Below are 20,269 nucleotides of genomic sequence, written 5' to 3'. Positions count from 1 at the left end.
TAGCTAAGTCCGAGCCCTCGGGATCTCCTCCCATGCCACTCATTCTTTGGATTCTTCTCCCAAGATGCCCTGGGGTTGCAGTGCTTCTGCTAGGTTTGGCTCTTCAATAGAAATGTTTGTTTTTGCAATTAATACTACCTGAGCAGGGTCCATCCTGTGTTTTAAAGCTTCAGTATTAGGGCCCCCTGGAACCGGTTCCCCAACCCCGGGGGGTGGGCACCATCATTTCTACACCTCGCTCAGTACCATCAGTACCATTGACCTGGTTCCGGGATGCTTTCAAAACCTTCTTCCCTTGTACTTCAGGGGCCACAGCCTTGACTTTTCCAGAAGGCGACAGACCCACATTGCCAGCCCCATTGCTGCCCACAGGATTAGTGGAATTAGCAATATTGCCTGTCTTTTTTATTTTAACAGTCTGAGCCTTAAACATCGCTGGTACTGACTGCTTACCGCATGTTATGGCTCAGTTTTTCAAGTTCCTCTGCTGATCTCCTGTGTTCCCTTTCTCTGCACCAGGTCGGGGGCTTGTTGTCCCAAAATCACCTCCTGCTGAGCCACTCGTTCCCACTGCAGCCGTGGCTGTCCTCGCTGTGTCCTTTGAACCAGAGGCAGCTCCACATCCTCTCAAGCCCTTGCTCCCAGTTTTCGGCGGCATCCTGATGGCCCCTTCCTTCGAGCGGCCAGACGCAATCCAGGCAGACACGGAGCAACCGAGAGCCCGCAGCACCAGCCAGCAGGGAAGCGAAGTCCTCAGCTCCGCGCTCCGCTCTCCACAGAGTCTCTAGAGCATTAACAGGATCAAACGGCCGGGCACCAAAGCGTTTCAACTGATGTTTCCTTTTCCTCATCAGGTCATTGCAGCGCTCTCATCGTCGTCCGTGTAGGTCAGCACTGGAGAGGTTGAGTGGTCAGCTCACTCGGCCCAGCATTCGGCTGCCATCTTGCCCCCTCTTGGCATTGCCAATGCTTGTTATTCTCTTTCCTTTTCTGTTTCTCCCTACACACTGCAATTCATCTGCATTTTCTTCTCTTGCACTACAACTTTCGGCAAGAGCAATATGACTCAAGTAACAAATAGTGCCATCTTCTAGTTCAACCGTATTCTTCATTACTCTCCTAACCATTTAATGACTACTGAATTTGCTTTCTCCTTTAGCCACTTTTTTGACGGGTTTCACATGAACCCATTGGTCTACATTCATATTTACTTCTTTCACTCCATGTTTATTGTCAAAATACTCACATCCTTTGTCTCCCAATTCAATTTCTTGCTCCTACTCATCCATCCAGGATTAATTTTGGAATAAGGTAACCTGCCTCCAATCATCCCATCATCTTTCTGTCTTTTGCTCGCCATCTGAAGAATTCCCTTAATCACTCTATTTGGTCTATCCACTACAGAATTAGCCCTAGGATGATACAAAGCAGTGAATGTTTGTTCTTTGCCAGCCAACTTCACAAAAGGTTTCATTTCCTCTGATGTGAACTATACACTATTGTCCATCAATATTGACACTGGAAATCCTTCCCTAAGAAACACTTCCTCCAGAAATTTGATCACTACACTCAAGTTAATTATTTCAGCCAGTGCTATATCAATTCACCTGGACAACATATCCACTAGAACTACTATATACTTACATCATACCATGTAACCGGACCACTGATATCCAAAGCTATCGCATCCCAAAGCATTTTAGAACATCCCAACAAGGACATGGGAGGATTCAATGTTTTCAGAGACTTGCCCACACTTTCACAATCTGCATACTCTCATATAAATCTCTCAGTTTCAAAGTCCACCTTAGGCCCCAATACAGCACTTTTATAACTCTTTGTGTACATGGAATGGCAAAATGTTCTTCATGCACCATGGATATAATCCTTTGCCAAATGCCACAAGGAGGAATATTTTTTTGCCTCTACACACAAACATATCATGCACACTTAACTCATCTCTTATCTACCAGAAGGCCTTCAATTCCTCCTTCATCCTGCTTTTTCCTGAATTTTCCCATCATGCACAATGTTATCCCCTACTTCCTTCAAAACGTCATCCTTGCTGTATGCATTCATCCGCTTCTCTTTTTGTATAGTACTGGCATTTCCTTCAGTAACGATCCCTGCAACACACCACACATTTGAAGGATGCTGGCCCAATTCTTTCAGAGGTATTGACATTTTACTCAAAAAATCAGCTGTAATATTTTTAACTCTAGCTACATATTGTACATCGTAAAAGAAATCTTGAAGTCTGATGGATAATCTAGCAATCCTTGCTGAGGCCCTGGACATCCCTTCAGTGGTCATCATTTTGGTGAGGGGTTTGTGATCAAACCTTAACGTGAATTTTCTCCTCCAAATAAACTTATGAAAATGCTCTTAAGCCCACACACATGCTAGGGTTTCTCTATCACATAGTACTTCTCCTCCTTGGATGATAAAGAGTGAGATGCAAGAGCAATTACACAGTCTCTACCCCGTTGATTCTTCTGAGTCAATACACCATCTAACCCTTTTCCGCTAGCATCAGTGTTGACAAAAGTGTCTGCTTTGGGCTCAAAACCTTGTAACATGGGAGCATTAGCAATTGCTCAATTGATTTCTTGAAATTACAACTGTTCTTCCATTCATACTTGGCTCTATTCTTCAATAAAAGTCTCATTTCATCACTCTTGTGTGAGAAAGTTTCAAGGAATTTAGAATAGAATTAAGCTAATCCTAGAAAATATCTCAACTTATCCTTGGATTTCAGGGAAGGAGCACTTACAATAGCCTCCACTAACTTCTTTTTTGGTTTGATCCCTCCATCACTGATTTCATGGCCCAAATATGTGACCTTTCTCTGTGCGAATCTGCCCTTCCTGGCTTCTGCTGATAATCTTCTTTCTTCCAGGTACATAATACTTTCCTCAGTACCTCATCACAATATCTTTTGTCCTTACCCATCACTAAAATGTCATCCTGGAAGAAAGTAACCTCAGGAATATGTCTCCACAATTGTGCCATCAGCCTCTGAAACAGGCCTGAGGCCGATGCCAATCCAAACAGCATGCATTTGAATTGATAACAACCGAATGGTGTACAGAATGTAGTGAGATGTCTGCTGCTGTGATCCAACACTGCCTGGTGGTACGCTGCAGACAAGTCCAACGTAGAAACCACTTCATTTTTCTAATCAAAGAAATCTTTTCATCAATACGAAGCAGTGGGAACACTCCTACGACAATATTGTTATTCATTTTCCTTAAGTCCACACACAAACGCACCTTGCCGTTGGCCTTATATCCTGCAAATAATGGAGAAACCCATTCAAACACTTCCACTGTTTCAATAATCTGTAACTCTAATAATTTCTCCAATTCTTTTTACACTTCCTCCCTGATAGTTAAAGGAATACTCCGCGCTTTATGAATTTTGAGCACAGCGCCCTCCGTAAGTCAGAGGCGATGAGTAAAATCTTTAAGACAACATATTTTCTCTTGGAAGACTCCAGAAAATTCCTCTCAAACCCACCTTTCTGTGTTTTTCTCATCACAAGCTACTAATACCTGGTCAAAGCTATTAGGATCCAGAATTATACTCAATTTCTCTTGATCCTTCTGACCTAAAACTAAAGGTCCATCCTTGGCCACGTAAAGTCTACACAATGCATGCATGTTTTTAAATCTATAGACTAATTGACTGAACCCCACCATGTCTTTCCTCTCTCTAGTATAACTCTCAGGAGATATGTCCAGGAGTTCCAATTGATCACCAGTGTTACTGACAAATAAATTCTGCCAGATACTTGCAGCAATTATAGTATTTGGGGACCCTGAGTCAACCCCCACCTGCAATGAGATACCCAACATTAAGGTTTACTAGTAATTTCCCCTGTGATGCTCAGCACCTCTTATTTCACCCTATGTTCCTGTCTCCTCACCGTCCCCACTGTCCTCTGAGGACTCTTCCCCTTCACTCTCTCTCACCCATGCCACTTTAGTGGTACTTTTTTATTCCGCTTTCTCTTACATACTCTAGCATAACGTCCTATTATGCCACATTCTAAACATTTAGCAGCCTTAGCCGGATACCTTTCGAACCTAGCTGAAATGATGTTCAACCACGTCTGCAACACATTATACTAAAGTTCTTTGCTTGTTCTACATAGTCCCCTTCTTTTCTATCATTTCTTTGGTCTGTGTATCGCCCACCAGTCTGTACAATCCTCTGTTTTCCCTCCGATACTTTATTCATCGTATCTACCACTTTCTTTTCCTAAGCCAATGGAGCTTTAGCACACCGCTCAGAAAGTTCTGCCTTCTTGACAATCGTTACAATGTTGTTGGGGTTGGCCTCACCTTTTACCCACAACTTCTCCTGTATTGATTTGTTCGTGGCGTACATTACAATTTGGTCCCAAACAAGTTTGTCATGCAAATCTTAAAATCTACATGAGATCGGCACCTTTTTTAACAGTGAAACAAAATCTTCAATGCTCTCATACTTCTCCTGTTTCCTTTGAAATAACGCATGGCGCATTACTACAATGCATACAGTGGGTGAAAAATGTTCATCCAAGCAGGGAGTGCACACTTAAAACATCTGTATCACCCCCACTTCTGTTTCTTTAGGTGAACTCAAGTGCACAGGATGCACAACTCCCCCACTTGGAGTCGCTGCTGATTCACTGGAGGACATTATGACTAGCGGTCATCGTTCAGTGTACAAAATAACCATGTAGAGATTATTTTTTTTAACGTGCTAGTCTGTATACATCCTTGCTACCATGCTGTTGTACACCACAATACTTAATTGCTTTGCACATCCTGCCTGAAGAACTGACTGAAATGTCAGATAAACTGTGTCCATAACAATCTTTACTATGCTGCCACTGAAGAGAAAATGAGCAAAAAATAAAATGTCCGCCAGAAATGCTCAACATACCTCACATGTGACCCATGGGAACCAAAAGTGATGTTGCCAACCAAGTAAGTTGCCCCCCAAAGCGTTGTTTAACATTCTTTCCAGAGGAATCAGAGGGTGTATAGTAGATGTGCTGTACGTCGTTGCGTGTAGTTTTCTAAGGGCAGTACCCCTTGCTGCACACACTACAGCTTCCTCGAGCACACAAACCAGAAAAGCGCGCCTGAGGTAACAACAGCACGCGCTCCAATAACGGTAATCCAACAATAAAACTGGTGAAGGTCTAGAGCATGATTACTTTCACAACTACACGCTTAAACCGTACCTTTCATGTTTTTCATCCAGTATAGTTCGTTCGGCTTGGAAGGGTGTTGCAAGTCAGGACAAACCCTTATACTTTAGCGGTTTTCCTCCCGACACAGAAAACTTTCATTTGTAGACATAGTAGATAATTGCTCCTTTTTCAATTGTAGTAGATAACTCCCACTCATGACTAGAATATTGTTGTGACTTAGTCCTCACAAGGATATACACAACAGCAACTTAACACAGAAGTATAACCATGACACTGAACCATAACATTCCACGTTCCACGATATAAATAAGAACTCCCCAACATTCTACACTACTGTAGGTTTCATTTAAGGAGCAACTACACATACACTAACTTAGCCACTACTACAGCTACCTTTGTTTTCTTTTTGGTGGAAGGGTACTCATTATTACATCAGACGTCTAACAGGACAGTTTTTTTTGTCATCCTCCTCCAACCCGCTCCAAGAATGAACAACTTTACCTCCTTCTCTGTGAATCACTTCTAATCAGTCAGGATACACTTCTGTGATGTCTCAGCTCACTGGGGGGCTATGTCAGGTCACATTACACATGGCTGAAAGCTGCACTGCTAACTCCACTTACACCTAACTTTATATTTGTTCTCACACACACACACACACACACGCACACACACGCACACATGTGGGCACACGCACACACAAACACCCCACTTTCACAAGGCCCCAGAACTGCTGTAGCCTACACTAATCGTGTGTCATTGACCATTGTTAGTTGAAACTGACTTAGACACACACATATCGAATCTACACAAGACAAACACACATGTACATACACAAATGTCTCCTTTGTATCATAAGCACAACACAAATGTGTTTGTGCATGTTTTTATGTGGTGCCATATGCTATTTTATAAATTTCTTGGATAGTAATGGTGAAGCATTGCCTCAGCTTCCTGTTTCATTGTGACTGCACACAGTGTGTATAAGTGAGCTCCCAGCAAACCAGGAAGTGCAACCGACAAACATTACTTCCAGTCAATAGAAACAATCTACCCCTTGTTGCTTTCTCAAACTATACAAAGGAACATTCATTTTCTTTCCCTTGCTCGTAATGTGGCTTGTTCCAATAAGACCGTCCAACAAGTAAGAATTTGAAGTTAACCAGTAATAATGCATATTACAAATCTAAGTAGAAAACAATCTGATTTCATTGCAGCTCTTCCTGCCTTTGTACACCGGGTAGCTCGTCTTTCTGTGCCTGTTCCTTTTATTGTGTTTTGTCTGTCGATCCACCTTTAAGTCTTCTTTTTTCATTTTCTGTAGATGTATTTCTATTATCAATCATATGCATTGTCTTTCCTATTCTATGTCTAGTTCTGTTTAAGTAGTTCTTGTTTCACTTTCTCCCAGCTCTGCTTATCTTAGTTACCAGCCTTCTCCCACTCCCCAGCGCCCCAAATAACAAAGCATCCCCCCTATTCAAAAACACAAAGCTCTATGCTAGCCTCGTCTACCGTAGTGAAAGAAGGCAGGGCCAACTCTATGGTGAAGCTTGGGCTTTGATCAGCTGGGTAGGTATGTGGGGCAACCATTCAGAGGACCCCCATTTAACAGTAGGCCAATGAAAATTTGTGAAATATGGGAGACTCTGGTGCCCCTCATCACATTCTGAGAGGGGTGGAGGAGGGGCATCATTTTGCATTACACCGCTGGACTTCACTAGCAGTACATCATTAGGAGTTAAATTGTGAGCATCCACGAGAAATGGGAAATTATTCCTGATAAACCGGGTCTGCTCCATCCACTTAGAATAGTTATTTCTCATTATTGGCCTCAATTTTGCCCAGGTTTTCACTGCTTTGAGCATCCGGAAAACAATCTGGTCACTTGTTATGGGGCCCTAAGGCCCTTCAAAGCAAACACAAGGAGATGATGGATGGAGCGCTTAAACTTTTCAGACACTCCCCCCCACCCTGTCACAGATCTGTGTTGAATCCATCATTGTTCTTTAGCTCACTTCACCACCCAAGTTCAGACACAGCTATATGCAAATCAGTCTGGACCCTGTGCCTCATGGAAACAGTCCAGCCCTGACTGCCAAGCCATGTCTTTCCTGGACCGAAAACGCATCCTGGGACCCGTTTCGGGCTAACAGCCCTCACCAGCCAGGCTAGCATGAATCCAGTGGCAAAGTGAGCTAGAAATCCACGTCTGGGCATACCCTGCCAACTTAGGCCGAACAAAGAAAACACAAGGAGAGAATGGACGGAGCGCTGAAACTTTTCAGACACTCACCCCCAGTCACAGATCTGGGTTGACTCCATCATCATTCTTTAGCTCACTTCGACACCCCAGTTCAGACTTGGCCTGGCAGATCAGGCTGGACTGTTCCCATAGGGCACAGGGACAAGACTGATTTGCTAATGTGGAGAAGTATGGCTCACGGGTTAGAGCAGGCAGACCCTGAAGCAGAGGTCAGACCCGGGACCAGGGTTCAATTCCCGACGCGGCAGGGTCTTGAGCTCAAATGTCCATGGACTCGATAATTCTCGCTTCGGTGCCTGACCCAATCATGGGTTCACACTCTGCAACTCTGGGCATTAAGCTTGCTTAATCTCCACAACGGCCCCCCCGCGGCGGGATGCCTGGCTTTCACCTTGGGGATGCCCTGTAGATGCCCTGTAGACCTGGCCTGGCAGTTCGGGCTGGACTGTTCCTATTGGGCACAGGGTCAAGACTGATTTGCATATGGCTGGGTTCAAACTGGAATGGCATGGTGAGCACATAAACAATGGATTTAGGCCTCGATCTCCGTACTGGGGTGAATGTATGACATTGTTATGCATTCTGTCCATCAATTGTTCTTTTTGTATTTGTCACCCCGAGTGGGACGGGTATGCCCAGACGTGGGTCCCATGCTCTCCATGCCACTGGAGTCAAGCTATCCTGGCTGATGAAGGGTGAATCCCCGAAACCGGACGGGTATGCCCAGACGTGGGTCCCGTGCTCTCCATGCCACTGGAGTCAAGCTATCCTGGCTGATGAAAGGTGAATCCCCGAAACCGGTTCGAGGATGCTTGTGATCTTAGGCAAAAATGTTATTTCATCAAAACTCTTTTTTCTTCATTAGTGTGTATAAAATCACTTTCAAATATGTGAGTTCAGAATACTAATTGCACAAAAAACTATTGTGTTTGACTTAATAGACTATAACATTGCTCTATATTGTTCAGGGCCACATACAAGGTTTACTTGACAACTGCCATGCCTCTTAGTTCACCAATGGTTCATGTTTAAAAACATTCAGCCTGATTCTTCAACCTGAATTGCGCTCGCAAAGGGCCAGATTCTGAGAATCTGGCCGTGTGCGAGTGCGATTTTTGCATTTGGGATTCATCATCCCAAATGCAAAAATCGGTAATAGCGATTTTGCTATTTTGCGAGGAATTACATTTAAGGAATCTCTATTTGAGATTCCTTAAATGCAATTCATCATCCATTTTTAAATAGCGAAGTCGCAATTTCGGCCCGCTATTTACCGCGGGGTCAAACCTCGTGGTAAATAGCGGAAACTTAGAAAAATGCTTTTAAAAGCATTTTTCTAAGTTGAATGTTGCACACACACATGTCCTTTGGACATGTGTGTGCGCAACACCTGTTTAAATTTGCATTTAAGGGGTGCTACAGGGTGTCCTTTGGACACCCCTGGCACCCTTTAAATCGCTATCTTATTTGCGATTAGTAAATTGCTAATCGCAAATAAGGAATACTCCCCATTCATTCCTATGGGCCTTTTGGCCCATAGGAATGAATGGGGAGTTATTCCTTATTTGCGATTAGCAATTTGCTAATCGCAAATAAGGAATATGTAGGAATCGTATTTTTTTTTGCGATTCCTATATGAATCCCGTTTTGTGAGCCTGTAATAGCGATTCCTTATGAATCGCTATTATAGACTCGCAAAACGGGTCGTTGATGAATCAGGCTGTATGACTTTTAATAAGTATTTCTCAGTGCAGTGCTATAATGTTACGTGTTAATGTCAAAGCGTCCAAATGTTAAAGAAATACACTTTTTCAAATTTTGAAAAGTGTTTATAATATTTTATGTGATGCTTGTTGTATAATTTACGTAGCAAACATTTTCATGGCTCAGCTTATGCACTACCCAAACCCTTGGCTTCGCAATGGCTCAGCTCTCCCTGTTAATTTGTTGGCTCACCCATCTCTAGCCTGTGCATGCTGCAACAGAAAGCTTCAGTACTTAATTACGTTTTTGCAGTGGGGAAAAGTGAAGTGCGTTTTTAGGAAGGTCTAGTGCTTCGTTTTTGAAGGAAAGAGTGCAGGTGCTCAAAGCTCTGCTCAGAAGCCAATGGCCAGTGCATTTAAATGTTGGCATGCCGAATGCCTAAACTGGTAATCTTAAATCCACTACAAGGCACTCCACGACCCCTTACCGCCACCACCGACTCAAATTATGGTAAGGTCCCTGACTGTGATAGCCATTATTTTAGACTTGTGATACCTCTCAAAAAGAATGCATCTTTGTCCTCAGGAAGCTTCAAGTGAAGCACGGGACCCATGGCGCGGGAGGTGGATCCGGGGTGTGACCATCACAGATGAATAGTGGGATTTTAAACAACTGGAGCAGCTGTCTCCTAATTATCGCCTCAGACTTATCCAGTTCAAATACTTTCACCGACTCTATTACATTCCGGTGCAGCTCCATAGAATGGGATTCCGGTCTGACAATTTATTTATTTATTTATTTATTTTAAGAGTTTTCTATAGCGCGAAAAAGACCCTTAGGTATGAGAGCGCTTCACATTACATGAGGTAATTATAGACAAGTATTTTTTTTTTTCAAGTAGATTTTCACAATGTTATGAGGTAGGTACATACACAGCAATAGACTGATATTATACATTAATAGTTATACAGTAAAATATATATAGGGTATGACATAGATTTTGTATCTAGCTAAATATAATGTGCAATAGAATCAATAGATCCCAAGTATCTGTTTCTTGTGCAACTTTTTAGTTTCAGTCCTTGTTCATGTATTCTATAGTCCTGAGCCAAGCCTATGGAAGGAACTTACTCATTAGGAAGATCTTAGTTTCCAATAACTGCTGGCGATGTGTAGCTCCCCAAGCGTCATTCATATACCTGGCATGGCACTGCAGACCTATTGCCAACGTCTAGCTAAAAGTATTACACCATGTTAAGGGCATAACAGGACAAGATCTGCCTTGCACACCATTGGTGGTGCGGTTGAGAGTTATTTCTGACATACCACCGAAGTTGAAGAAACTACTGGCTTTGTTATCGCTGATGGCTAAGCGACAGGTGGCCCTCTATTGGGGTGCTGCCCCCCCCCCCCCCCTGACGACGAAGGAGTGGGTCCGGAATGTTACCTTTTGTAGAGCCCAATTGACCGGCTTCTGGGAGCTAAGGCCGACGCAATCTTGTCCATAAGATATATGGGGCACATTTGTGAGCTGGTTGAGTTCTGCAGCCACAGACGACCCTGAAAGGGGCATCACTGTGTTGAGCACCCTGGACTGCACTGGGGTACTGGTTGAGGTTTTCTGCTGCCGCGATCATAATGCATTTTTCCCTTTTTGTTGTTTGTCTAGACATATGTGTACACAGATAGTGGAGTTAACTACTGGACTGTATCATGCCCAAGGGCTGTGGAGGTACAATAATGATCTGTTATATAGGCTGGCCTACTTGCAGGCCTACTTGCATAGCTTGCCGGACGGTCTGCAAGCAATGTACTGCTGTTTTTGTTATGTTATTGTTTGTAACTTTACACAAAATGCAAATAAAAATAATTTAAAAAAAAAGTGATGTCCATCGAAGCCAATACCAAATTCCAAGCAGCCTTTACATTTGCAGATTAACCAAATGTATACATTTACATTTATTTCAGGCAGCAGACACCCAAACTGCCTGTTCCGCCCTGGGCTTCACAGCACTGGAAGACTCCCTCCTTTCCTCTTCAGCTGAGCCATCTCTTATGGTGGAATAACTGCCCTTTAAGAAAAAGTAGGGGAATGGTTTTTTGACAAATTAAAAAAAGTTTGAGCACGTTGTACCCCCTCAAATCCCACACCCTGGACCTCTGCACGGTGTAGTATTTACCAGATGTGTTATTGCAGCCCCATTACCAATGTTAGACCTCAGAAAGAAGAACAGCATGGTTACTCCTAGGGTAAATCATGCAGTGAACACTCAAACCTGCAGAATTAACCATAAATCCCACTTCCAGTGAAATTGATAGTGCATACTTAGAGGGTCTTGGTTTATCAAGTTAAACATAGAATATGTGCATAAAAATACAGTGTTTGCTGGTGAACGCAGTTATTTCTACATCATGAACATAACAACTTAATTTGGCCTAAACAAGTACATATTCTTTTTAAACATGAAATAAACACATTAACTTTGATATTTGTATTCCTCACAAGGAATCTGCAACACACTGGATGCTGCTATTTCTGTCACTTCCTTGTATTGTCTGCCCCGCATTGTCTGATTCGCAGAGTTGGCCTTCCTCCACTTCATCCTGCAGCTGGGAAACATCTCCATCTGCTCATTTTCCTTTGTTAAGTGAAGCATCCTGAAGCAGTTCGACCTCTGGACTCAGACAGATTGTATGGAAGCTGCACGTGTTCTGCAAACTTTCCATAGAATGGTCGATGTTTCCAGGTGTTTGATTATTTGTGTTGGCTTGTGGCGCACAAACAAAGACATGGAAATCGGCTGGCTTTTTTTTAAAATATGTACACGATTTGTAATGCATATTTTTAATACATTTTGGGTGTCCAATGTGAGAGGACAGAACACTTCACGTTCACCTCCTCCCTTTCGCACAATGACAACACACTTCAATTTCTTACTTTAGCAAAAAAGGGCAGTTTATTAAGACAGGCTTGTAACAAAAGACATAACACATTGTAAAAAGAAAACAGCCTTGTTAATACATTGAATTGCTATAATTCTCCTGCCACTAAAACTCCAGAATTGAGGAACATTGCATCAACCAACAAAACATCCCATGCTCTTCACTCGTTCCTTTCTTTCTCAGCTCACTGCCTTGTCCTTGCTTTCCATTATTTCTCTTGATCCAGCGCTGCAAATAAAATACTTTATAAATGATGTCACAATCCACTATCACACTTACCAATCAATACCAGGCCCATAAGAAACATAGAGCAGCTGAATCATGAGGTGAATGGATCAATATGTTGTTTGATTTTAAGCTATAAACTATCTACAATAAACAAGACCAGCTTGTCATTTTAAAAAGTTTATTTTAAAAATTCATAATTGAATAATCTTTATTAACTCTCTTTATTAAAATCAAACATTTCGTTTATTAATTCAGTTAAATGCATTAACATTGGCACAATGTTTACTGTCAAATCAGTATTGATCAAAATAATGAACTTAAGAAAACATAAATCTTGCTCTCTAAGTTAGTTTTCTGACCTGAAAGGGAAACAAATAATAAACAGTAGAATGCTTACAATCCCAAGGTAATCGGACAGCACTTCGCCCCTCTGGAACAGACAGCCCCAAACCCTTCAAGAGAGCCAATTTTATATCATTTTTGCTCTCAAATTTAACTAAATGTTCTTTTTTAGAAAAGTTCAGCACTGTGATTGGTTGATGGCTGTCAGGCCACCACAACTACCACATCCAGAGAATAAGCGCGTCACTATGCCATTGTCCATTGACATAGAGTGACATCAGCTTCCGAGCTTTGCAACATTAAAAGTTGCCAATCTGACTTCCACCAAAAGCTCGGCAGAAATATGCCTGTCACTTCCTCGGCCTTGTAAAAGAACATCCAGAGCAGTCCATGAAAACAAGCTCCATTGTTAGAGCCATAGTTTTTTTCAAAAGTCAGAGCCACAATCCATTCAAGAAGTAAGTTCAACAAACTACGCATGGAAGATTTTCAAAACGTGTACACTTGGCTCCAGCTTCTGCTCAGTTCAGGCCGACCAACTTTTCTTCAGAAACAGAGACTAGGCCCTCAAACCATTCTTGAGCTAATATTTAAACAAACACAAAAAGAGTGATTAATTCAGGTAAAGCAAACCCTTCTGTACCACCCAATCCCTTGCTAATTATTAATTAACCCACTAATAAAAAGACATTTAGCAAAAGCAAACATTTAAAGCAGCACATAAAATATCTACCATTCTTCATGTAATCCAGCTTTATGTTTCTGAAAGAATAAAAAGATAATTAAATGATACACAGACAGACAAACACAACATAGGACATACATGTAAGCACATATAAAAAGCACATGCCATGAATGATCAGCCGCATATTAATAGTGACAAAGACAATAGGACAGACATAACAAACAAGGCAATATTAATCATGTGTTACAAAACAGACTTGCAAATGCAACAAGAGCACATGTAATTAGTTTCCCGCGTGTATATGTGTGGTGCAAACTTAATCTAGGTTGTGTTAATTAAACAGATCATGTAACAGCTCATTAATTGATTAGTTCATGTTATGGGGAATTGAATCCACGAGTCAGAATAAAATATTTTCTGAAGCCCGCTTCATCATTCTCTATCACACCCCATCAATCATCCCCAAGCGCACTCGCCTATTGTGTTTCAAAGCCTCAGATGTTACTCTTCGCCTCTCATCCCCCGAGTCCACCCCCCAAAACTACCCCCTTGACTTTAAAAGACAACCCCCCAAAAATACCGCCTTGACTTAAAAAGACTACACCTGTCTTACTGTGGCAAGCAGTGTTTTACTTCCAAGATATCTTAGTGGACTTTTTAATTTCATGTTGTATGTGGAGAAGTGTGGCTCACTGGTTAGAGCAGGCAGACCCTGAAGCAGAGGTCAGACCCGGGACCAGGGTTCGATTCCCGACGCGGCAGGGTGTTGAGCTCAAATGTCCACGGACTTGATTATTCTCGCTTCGGTGCCTGACCTAATCATGGGTTCACACTCTGCAACTCTGGGCATTAAGCTTGCTTAATCTCCACAATGGGTGGGATGCCTGGCTTTCACCTTGGGGATGCCCTGTAGGGGCTATCTCTCAGGGAAAAACCAGGACGGGTTTCCAAGGCAAGTGCGGAGATACCACTTTGGGGGTCGATTCTGGCGCTATATAAGAAATGTAATAATAATAATATAATATGTCCCCCTCAACTATCTGCGGTGGGTGCATGTCTGATAAACCCTACCTGGTACTATATTCTGACATAACTTCCTGTCTAAAACCTAACCTATATAGCTACCTACCTAACCCCGAACCTCCCTTGTTCCACCTATCCTGTCTCTTGACCTGGGACAGTTGTGTGAAGTCACACAGGGGTAGAATGGCTGATGCCACGCTCCCCCATGGTCCCTACATCACCCAATGATAACACAGTCCAATTTCTTACATTAGCAAAAAATTCCACTTTATTAAGACAGGCTTGTGGCATTAATTCATTAAATGACTTAACACATTGTAAAATAAAAAACCATCAGCACTAATTCATTGTGGGGCACATTTACAAGTCCCTTGCAACACATTGCACCGCCATTGCGCCACTTTTGTGACACAGCGGCGGTGTAAAGAATGTGGCCAATTTACAATGTGACGCATCTAGGGAGATGTGTCACATTGTAAAGCCCTGCTTCACATTATACATGCGTCAGGTATAATGTATGCAGGGTGGGCGTTCCCATGCAAGAAAGCTTAGTAAAAGTGATGCAGGGAAATTTACTAGATTTCACTGCGTCACGTCAAGGACGCCACTGCGTCATAACCTTACGCCTGCTTGAAGCAGGCGTAAGGAGTGATGTAGTGTAGTGGGAATAGGCCTCAAAATACATTGCTGGAGTTGCGTCATGCTTGTGACACAACTCCAGTAATGCATGACTTTTACCCCAACAGATGTGTCAGAATTTCTGACGCATCTGTCAATCCTTGCGCCATGGTGTGCCGTATACGGCACATCCATGGTGGTTATCAGAGTGGCACAGGGAAAGTGGCACGTCTCTACAGATGCGTTACTTTCTTGTAAATCTGCCCCTTAATTTTTATCATTCTCACACCCCTAAAACTCCCAACGAACATTGCATCAACCAAAAAGCCCCATGCTCTTCCCTCTTTCCTTTCTTCCTCCACTCACTGCCTTTTCTTGGATTCCCCAATCTCCCTCGATCACGCCCCATCAAGCATCCCTGAGCAAACTTGCCTATTGTATTTGAAAGCACCAGTCATTACTGTTTCCCTCCACTGTGCTCTCCCGTCCCCTGAGGGATGGATGCGCCTGCTGCAGACTCTTAACCCCCCCAAAAATACCACAACCCAGGATAACCCATTGGTGTTTTCCTGCTCCATCCTGCCTACCCTTTCTGCAAAATTCAGTTTGTGAATTCAGTACACCACAATGTTTCTTTCCACAAGTGCTCAAACATTTCCTGTAACTCAAGAAGTTAGTTGCTTGTCCGAATTTTGAAAAATGTACCCCATCTGACCTAAAAAGATGATCATCCATTTCTTTTATGTATAATAAGACAAAACTTGAATTCCAACCTTCACCCAAAAAAGGCACATGGCCCAATTTAAATTCCGACAGGCTTTTTCTGCGGCTGACTGACTTGTTGCCCCTCTCCAATGTTTTCTGGAAATTAATTCTGTCCATGCAATGCATGTACCCACCCAATTCCTCTCTATTTCTGTGAGATCTTTCTTCATGTTTTAAATCAGTGTGAGGGAAGATAATTGCACCAAATCATTTTTGCCTAAACGGATCACCAACATATCCGGGTTCCCTCTGTTAGAAAAAAGTCCTGCTAACACTGGAAGTAGACTGCCCCAACACATTCTGCTTTTACCTTTCCATACCACTTTGGGTCTGCTACTTGGAGGTCCAAGGGAATGACTATACAACTGTTGGTCTGCAGAAGACGCTGCCCATCGTGCATTTGAATGTTCCACAATCCATGAAATCATCTTGACCGAATTTGGACGTTGTACACAACTGAAGGTAAAAGAAATTATCACTTAGAGAAATATTTATCATAGAATTTTAAATGCTTTGTGCTACTTATTTCTTCAATTTACCTGCATTTTGATATCCATTTTCCAATCCTCTTTATATCAGCCCATGATCAACTCAATCTAGCTGCTTCAGTTGCTGCCCTTATGCAAAATGAGCATGTCTCGCAATTGCATGTGGGCTTGTCTAGTTGTGTCAGAGCCAAATGTAACACCCCTAACAAATTGGAGATACTAATTTTATGTCCGTTCTTGTGGCAAAATATTTTATTATCCTGCAGCTGAAATTGGGCTTGGAAACTTGATCATTCTTCGACTAGGCATACTCCTGCTTTTCCACTCTTGTTCATCCATACCAATTTTCTTCTACCTGCTGTAAGTAAAGTGCCCTGTTTTGCATGGTTGCCCCCCTCTTTTTGCCTACTGTTGATGTTCTTTGACTGAGTGTGCCCTGGGTTCCTGCTAACCAGGAACCCAGGTCCTATGTTCTTTCCCTAAACTGTACTTTTGCAAAACCCAATTGGCACTCTCTGGCCACATGTAAGTCCCCTGTAAAGGGTAGCATAGGTACCAAGGGCACTGTGACCAGGGAAGTCCTCTAAGGAATGCAGCACCTATTGTGCCACCCGTAGAGGCCCCGTACCTTCAAGCACACACACACTGCCTTTGCAGGCTGCATGTTTTGGTGCAGAACAAAGAGAAAAGTCAACATGGCACACATCCCTTTGTGCCATGCCTACAACTCACTGCCTTGGCACAGGTAAGCCACCGTTCTAGCTGGGTGAACCACATACCAGTGCTTAGGGTACAGGTGCATGAACCCTGTACCCCTACAGTGTCTAAGTCAATTCTTGGACATTGTAAGTGCAGTAATGCTATAAAGAGTATATGGTATGGGATGTTGTCATTACAAACTCCACAGGACTGTTATGACCTTACTGAAAACTGGGAAGTTTGGTATCAAACTTCTCAGCACATGAAACCCATACTGATGCCAGTGGGGGATTTAATGAAAAATAAACTCAGATGGCATGCCTTATGAATTCCCCATGAAAATGACCTTGGTCTTGCGGCTGCGTGGCTGCTGGGCAGCTGCCACCACCAGCCATGTTTCTGGACCCCTGGATCGAAAGCCTGATGCTCTTGGGGTCCCAAAACTAAGCGTATCCTTGGATGAGGTGCCAAGCCTCCTCCCCCCAGGATGGGCAGAGTCCACAAAGGGGAAGCTTCAAAGGCTTGCCATGTTTGTGAGCTACCCCAGACATTTGCTGCTCCCAGCAACTGGCTCCTACTGGTTCTGACCCCCACTTTGTGCGGGAGAATCAGCGAGAAAACCAAGTTAGGAGGAGAGATGTGCCACCTTCGCCAACCCCGCTCCTCAGGTGGGGAGGTGAGGTGAAGCACAACGCTAGGTCCCCGCCTTCCTCCCTTCCTCCTCATACCTAGAAGCTTTGATGCTCTAAATACCCCCAAAAAATTGATAACGTACATAACCTGAAGACTAGTACTTCAAACTCGTAATAACAGCAACAAGGCAACTGTGCTAAAAGTTTTTTCAATAGATCAAATTTTACTGGCTCCCTTAATGCTAGACATCAGTTTTGTTCTTTTCTCAAGCCTTTCAAAACTTTTCTCACTAAATAACCCTGTACTGTGTCCTATTCTCACCCTAATTTGCAATACAATGATATCTTAGACAGTCTTCTTGATATAGTTGTGTGTGATGAACCCTTATCAATCAAAAAACACCATGAGCCACAAGGTTGCCTGTTCATTTGCAATTGGGTCAGTTTTTCTCAAGTTTCTGGTATTACCATGAATTACAAATTCTTGCCATGCCTGCAGATACGTTCTTCTTGTTGATGGGGGCTATAGACTTTTCTACCAACTCCACTATTCTCATTCCCCTTGCCCAAAACTGAAAATAAGATAATGCATCTCTCCTATATTATTTCTTTTTTTTAAGTTTTAAGTTTAAGGTGCTTTATTGAAGAGAATCGCAAGGCAATACAAGAATATAATGATATACATCGCCTGAGCATTGTGAGTGCATCAAATATAGAACAGTAAAACAACAAACATACACAAAATATTATAGATTAGTGAGCAGACCCATTGAAAGCCGCAATGCTTAGCATCAAAATAGTCAAAACACTAGCAATTTTTAGTTTCTTAAGAGTAAAGAAAAAGGAGAGGGAAAGAAGAAAAAGAAAAAAGAAGAGGGGAAAGCTGTACTGTTTTGAACCCCTGGCATATGTCTTGCCTTAAAGATGATACTAAGCTTCACACACTTTATCATAAATGCCCGTAACAATCTCAGAACCCTCAAATTTCTCACTTTCTGTTTATTCACCAATTCTGCTACTGCTATGCTATCCACATTGAACATTACTGCCTCATTTTTCAGTTTGCCCCCGCACTGGTGTAACAAAACTTTAGGGGCCCCTCCTCCAGACTCAATCAGGAGCTCTCCAGCCAGAGTATTGTGCTGAACGGGGCCCCCTGGATCTTGGGGCCCCACGCACAGTGGGGGCTGCGGGGGCCTGAGTTCTGCTGATGCACCCCATGCATACAATGCCAGAAACAAAGGATATAGCTCCGGAAAGGTGATACTGCGTCCTTGCTGTAATCAATGTATTAGCCAACTTTCCACACACCATCTACGCTCCCAGAAAATTCAAAAATCTTTTGCATCTGGGGCATCAGAGTAAATCTGTACCTGCCAAATGGTGTTCTCTTCCAAAAAATAGAAAGAAACTCCATTAAAACTATCTAAAAAAGTTAAATATATGCCTTATTCTGTGATGTGGTAGTTTTTCAGGGGCTAACGGAACACCCAATTCCTCTGCTGTACTTTGAGATTTTTTTCAAAGCTTTCTGACATTGCCCTGTATTTTTTTCACTCACAAATAGAAAATCATCTAGAAAGTGGCATACAAATTTGTATCTGCTTTTGCGTGTGAAAAACCATTACAATAGGTGCTAAATGTTTCAGGTAGTGCACAGGATATAGAACAACCAATAGGTAATACTTTGTTCACATAAATAGCTCCCCCTAATTGCATACCCAAAAAAGCTAATCAGCAGGATGTATTGGTCGGAGCCTGAATGGCGATCATATACCACTTTTTGCCAATTCCACTACAACTCCCACAGCCCAATTTCATAGAATCATTGACAGAGGCGTATATGACACTAGAATCTGTTGGAGAGATAATTATTGATAGATTGTCCTTCCGGCCATGATAAATGGTGTATTAGCCTATATTTACCTGTAGCGTTCTTAGGAATGACACCGAATATGATATAGCTTAGAGTTAGAATCGTACAAAATGTGATACCAACATGAAACATTGCACAGGACTTAATAATAAGGTAAAGCAAGAGTGATGATACATACCCCAAAAATCATATGGCTACTTTGCCCATATTACGTTATAAAAAGAAAATGGTCGAAGCTATTATTTGTACAGCAATTATAAATCTAATGTTAAACAGCCTTCACATGGTTTCACACACTTTTCTGGTCGGGAATGCCAAAAGGGGTACAAATTCTGCATTTTAGTTGACTCCTGAAGTGTGAGAACCTTTTAATGGATCCAGTAAGTAAATTCCTTATGATGTAAATAAAAAAGTATGTTGTACTGCCTTGTAAACTAACAATTATTTTTTTGTTGCAGGTTTCTGAAATTGCTAAAAGATTACCAATGAGTAAAAAAGTCTACCAGAAGAAGATGTACATTTGAAAATATTAACAAATAGATTATATCTAGTACACATAATGTTGGTACTAAGCTTGATCGGGATCTGTGTGTATTGTGTCAAAAAGATTTACCAGAGGTTTTAGTGTGCCCAGCTAATAGTAAACGTTCTGATAACGGAATTGGGTACAAATGTTTGTTTGATGATCTGCTAACTATTGATTAAATAAAAAGACTTCCATCTATCATCAAGACAAAATTGTTAAAAAATCATGATGTAGTTGAACAACTGTTAAATGAAAACTGTGCAAAATT

This window comes from Lissotriton vulgaris, chromosome 10, assembly GCF_964263255.1.
Source record: "Lissotriton vulgaris chromosome 10, aLisVul1.2, whole genome shotgun sequence".
In the NCBI taxonomy this organism is placed as follows: Eukaryota; Metazoa; Chordata; class Amphibia; order Caudata; family Salamandridae; genus Lissotriton; species Lissotriton vulgaris.
This window is presented reverse-complemented; position numbering follows the sequence as displayed.